We start from the raw sequence: 5,979 nt of genomic DNA on the forward strand, positions 1-5,979 counted from the left end.
ATGATGGTACCTACTGGTCCAGTTGTGAAGAACTTGGTTTTCTCTACACTGAGTCGTAATCCATAGTGAAGGCTGCAAGCCTTGCTCTTCATTAGCAAGTGCTTCAAATGTGTGCTTGCAAGCAAGATTGTGTCGTTTGCACACCGTAGGCTGTTAATAAGCCTTCCTCCAATCCTGATGCCACGTCCGTCTTCATATAGTTTCAGTTTATCTGATCAGATGCTCAGTATTCAGATTGAATAAGTAAAGTGTGAGGGTGCACACCTTTCCTGAATTTAAACCATGCAGTATTCCCTTGCTCTGTTCACATACTGTCTTTTGAGACATATAAAGGTTCTACACTGAGCACAATTTATTGATCTGGAATTCCCATTCTTCTTAAGACTAGTCATAGTTTGTTGCAGTCCATACAGTTGAATGCCTTTTCATAGTCAACAAAACACAAGGGAACATCTTCCTGGTATTTTCTGTTTCCAACCAAGATCCATCTGACAGCAGCAATGATATCCCTTGTCCCACATCTTTTCTGAATCTGACTTGTACCTCTGACAGTGCCCTGTCAATGTGCTGTTGCGATTGTTGTTAAGTGGTTTGCAGCAAATTTTTACTTGCATGTGTTGTCAATGGTATTGTTCTATAATTTGAGCATTCTGTTGACTCACCTTTTTTTTTTTTTTGCATATTGCATTTCTCAGCTGCAGTATTTCAATGCTGTTAGGCTGGATAGAATTAGACAAAAATACAAGTCTCACTTGCCCACAATACATCGCCAAATGTCTTTCTTCCCTTGGTGTTTTGAGAGATGTCTTTCTAAAACATTGTCCTATGCCCATCACCTTCCCTGGATTAAAAACAGCAAACTAGTTATCCATTTCCTGTTTTGTCCACAGATAATTTATCATTTAATCTTTCGGTGACCTAAAAGCCCACTTGTAAGGGTCACATGGAAGGAGTTATAAGTCTAGGGAGTGGTATAGCACTGATTAAACACATAACTATCCTCTAGTTCTTTAATATTTCTTCCCCTTACTATTATGGTCTTTGTTTTACCTCAGTAATCTTGTTAGGCCTACATATGTTCATTTGTATAATTAAGATCGTTCAATGCATGAAAGCCAAGATAGATAACCCTTCAAAAACAGTAACAGGAGTAATGATTCCCTGAGGGTACGGGAAGGTGGAGAAGGGAGGGCAAGGGGGAGCCAATAGCATTGATGACTGTATGACCCCACTGGAGAGAATTTCAGGTGAATAGATACATTGGATAGTGTAAGATATGGCAAATAATAATATATAATATGCTAATAAAGTGTTCCTGTGGGGTAGGGAGTGGGAGCAGATAAAGGAGAGCTGGTATCAAAGAGTTCAAGGAAGAAAATGTTTTGAAACTGATGGTGTGCTTGATCTAACTGAATTATGGATTGTTATAATATTGGTAGGAGTTCCCAATAAAATGATGAATTAAATAAGAAAAGGTATAGGTCTTTTTCCCTTGTAGAAAAATGCCAAAATATGAAAAGAATTCACAAAGAAGAAAATTAAAACCATAATCATTCTCAAATGCAGACCTCAGGTCACATTGACATTATGTCTAATGGGACACTAAAGCAAATTGTACGAATTTAAAAAAATCATTTTATTGGGGGTTCGTACAACTCTTATCACAATCCATATATACATCCATTGTATCAAGCACATTTGTACTTATGTTGCCATCATCATTTTCAAAACATTTTTTTTCTACTTGAGCCCTTGATATCAGATCCTCATTTTCCCCCTCCCTCTCTCCTCCCCTCCCTCCCTCATGAACCCTTGATAATTTATAAATTATTATTATTATTTCATGTCTTACACTGACTGATGCCTCCCATCATCCACTTTTCTGCTGTCTGTCCTCCTGGGAGGGGGTTATATGTACATCATTGTGATTGGTTCCCGCTTTCTCCCTCTACCTTCCCCTTCCCCTCCTGGTATGGCTACTTTCGATATTGGTCCTGAGGGGTTTATCTGTCCTAGATTCCCTGTGTTTCCAGCTGTGTTAGTCTGGGTAGACTAGAGAAACAAATCCATGGACACACATGTGTATAAGAAAGAGATTTATATACAAGAGGAATTGAACATTGAGAAAACATCCCAATCCAGTCCAGTCCAAGGCCATAAGTCTGATATTAGCCCATATGTCCGATACCAATCTATAAAGTCCTCTTCAGACTCACGAAACACATGCAATGAAGCCACATGCAGAGCGATCACAAACCAGTGGGTAGAAAGTCTTTGAGTCCAGTGGCGTTGTAAGCATCTCTGTACTGGCAGGGGTCTCTCTGTGGCTTCTCTGGCTCCCGAGGTCTGGTTGCGTCCATGTGGCTTGTCTTCTGCAATGTCTCCCAGGGAGTGGCAGAGAGAGAGAGAAGTGTCTCTGGCCTCCAAGGAGGAAGTCACAGATTTTGCAGAATTCTCAGGAGAAGGCCAGGCCCACACAGAAGTCTCATTGGCTATCTCCAGATTGATAGCCTAGACTCTACCCCATACACTCTTAATCCTTAAATTGACACCAGATTAGGCGACTACCACACCAGCTCTTATCTGTACCCATGTACAAGCTCTGGTCTAGCCAAATTTGTAAGGAAGAATTGGGATCATGATAGTGGGGAGGAGGAAGCATTAAAGAACTAGCGGAAAGTTGTGTTTCTTTGGTGCTGAAATAGACCCTGACTGGCTCATCTCTTGTGACCCTTCTGTAAGGCAATGTCCAATTGTCCACAGAGGGGCCTTGGGTCTCCTCTCTGCACTCTCCCTCATTCACATTGATGTGATTTTTTTGTTTTGGGTCTTTGATGCCTGATACCTGATCCCATCGACACCTCATAATCACACAGGCTGGTGTGTTTCTTCCATGTGGACTTTGTTGCTTCCCAGCTAGATGGCTGCTTGTTTATCTTCAAGCCTTTAAGACCCAGATGCTATATCTTTTGATAGCCAGCCACCATCATCTTTCTTCACCACATTTGCTTATGCACACATTTTGTATTCAGCGATTGTGTTGGTAAGGGGAATATCATGGAATGCTAAGTTAGGAGAATAAAATGTTCTTGCATTGAGGGAGTACTTGTGTAGGAATTTATTTTAATGTCCTTATTCCTCACTACAGTAGATTATATTATTGTTCAAAATTATTATTGCCATTGGGAAAGTTCCCTTCCTCATTTCCTCAACCTTGGGTTTGTGACTTGAGGTGCCCCTCCTTGTTATCCCCACCCTGATAACACATTTGCATTATGGGGTGGTGACAGATATTGAATACATCATGGACTACCTGAAGAATGGATTTGTCATTCAAATTATAATGAGATCACTAATACTTAGGCTATCCATCTTTATATTAGTCGCCCATTTAATTTTTCACAACTTTCCATTTTCCTAGATTCATACTTTGTCCATTCCAAGTTCCCATTATTAATTGATGTTGCAGCTCTTTCCCTTCCATTTGAGTCATGGCCAATCAGCAGATGAAGGGCCCGCAGGCTTTAGTCCTGCAGGTGTCAGTCCCTCTGCGTCCACATGGCTGACGCACTCTGAGAAGACAGCGCTTCCTCAGTCGTAGTTTTTGTGTCTTCTGACCCAAGGGCCTCATCTTTGGCCCTATTTCTGACAATGTTCTGCTGCTACTCACGAGGCTTTCAGTCGCTGACAATGTTTTGCTGATTTTCCCAAGGCTTTCAGTGGCTAATTCCTCTGAGGTGGACCGCCTTTCCCTTACGGGTAGTCTGTTCTGAGTCTGGAAGCTTTGCTGAAACCTCAGTTTGGGTGACCCTGCTGGTCATTGAAATCGCAGTGGCATCGCTTCCAGCACCAGAGCAACACACAAGCCACCACAGTACAACAAACTGACAGACAAGTAATGGTGTCCCCAGGTATCTGAATATATATATAACTGTTCTTTTGAAGTACAATGAACCTCCTCCTGGGTCACACTTGGTGCTTCACTGTTTGTTTGTTTTGGAGCCCACTGACATTTATATCTATATTTATAATGAGACCCCTATCTTGTTACAGGGCTAGGTGCTAAAATGAATTGTGGAGCTGGGTATGGAGAATAGTTATCAGTGCTTCATAAGGCATCTATCTGTCTACCTCAGATGATGTCCCAGGCAGCATTTCAGGTGCTGTCCTAGACAAAGACCTCCCGGCCTAGCTGTGCTAGTCTCATCAAGTGGGGCGGAGGTATGGATACTGGCTTTTCCGGGGAGGGTGGTTTCACAGACCAGGGTGGGATCATCTCAGATTCGATGGGGTTGTGTTGTTGGTGGGAGCGAGTCAACAAAATGTAGGACTCAGTGCTTTCATCTGACTGACTGTCTGCCCATGTGCTCCCCCTCCCAATTCTTAGGATACCATTTTTCCTCAGTCAATGTCCTCACTTTAATGTCAGACACAATTGAAGATTGAGAATTCCACTGGTGGTGCACTTCTCACAATAGGACTAGGTTTACAGCAATATCAGCCATATTACCACACAATATTCTTTCTTTTTTAAAATCATTTTATTGGGGGCTCATACAACTCTTATCACAATCCACGCATACATCCACTGTGTCCAGCACATCTGTACATTTGTGGCCATCATCATTCTCAAAACATTTGCTTTCTGCTTGAGCCCTTGGTATCCGCTCCTTTTTTCCCCCCCTCTCTCCCCACTCCCTTCTCCCTCATCAACCTTTAATAATTTATAAGTTATTATTATTTTGTCATATCTTACACTGTCCGATGTCTCCCTTCACCCACTTTTCTGTAGTCCATCTCCCAGGGAGGAGGTTATATGTAGATCCTTGTAATCAGTTCCCCCCTTTCACCCCACCTTCCCTCCACCCTCCTGGTATCGCCACTGTCACCGCTGGTCCTGAAGGGGTCATCTGTCCTCGATTCCCTGTGTTTCCAGTTCCAATATATACCAGTGTACATCTTCTGGTCTAGCCAGATTTGTAAGGTAGAATTGGGATTATGATAGTGGGGGATGCGGGGAGAAAGCATTTAGGAACTAGAGGAAAGTTGTATGTTTTATGGTTGCTACACTGCACCCTGACTGGCTTGTCTCCTCCCTGCAACCCTTCTTTAAGGGGATGTCCAGTTGCCTACTGGGTCTTGGGTCCCCAATCTGCACTCCCCCTCATTCACAATGATATGATTTTTTTGTTCTTTGATGCCTGATACCTGATCCCTTCGACACCTCATGATCACACAGGCTGGTGTGCTTCTCTCATGTGGGCTTTGTTACTTCTGAGCTAGATGGCCGCTTGTTTACAATATACTTTTTTTCAAGGCACAAAGCAACAGTTTTCAATTCTGTTATGAAGTCCTTGAACTGTGACTGACACTGAATATTCATCTCCTTTTTCAAACAGAGTTTGTCTAAAGTAGGACTAACCAATCAACTTCTTATAGTCTTCACTTTAACAAAATGGGAATGAATCCACTATGCAACTGCCTAGGAACTTCTTTCTTACATTTATTTGATCTATTGGTGCTGATATTTTGCTTATTTCTGTTTCTGTTTTCACCTCTAGCCATGGATGTACCTCCAGCCTGGGTCCTCTTTTCTACTAGAAGCAGAGGCGTCAGTACCTTTAGAATAGCTCGATTTGAGAACCAATTTAGAAAACTCATCCTTAAAATTTTGTGGATCAACAACCAATCTCAGTGCAAATGTCCTGGGCCGGGTTCTCTTAGAGAAGCGAAGCCAGCGAAGTCTGCGAGCAGATACACATCCGTACACATGTGTGTAAGGAGAGAGCATATACATTAGTACACGTGTGTGTAAGGAGAGAGAGACAAATAGATGGGGAGGAAGAGACCGATGGATTCATTCATTTCAAGGCACTGGCTCATGCATCTGGGGAGACTGACAAATCATAATCTGTGGGCCAGGCAACAAGCTGGAGCCGCTCCTGACTCTCGTGGTTTCAGTATCAGTGAGTCCCCAAA

This window comes from Echinops telfairi, unplaced genomic scaffold, assembly GCF_000313985.2.
Source record: "Echinops telfairi isolate 266 unplaced genomic scaffold, ASM31398v2 ScPeMD7_7469;HRSCAF=8507_1, whole genome shotgun sequence".
Classification (NCBI taxonomy): Eukaryota; Metazoa; Chordata; class Mammalia; order Afrosoricida; family Tenrecidae; genus Echinops; species Echinops telfairi.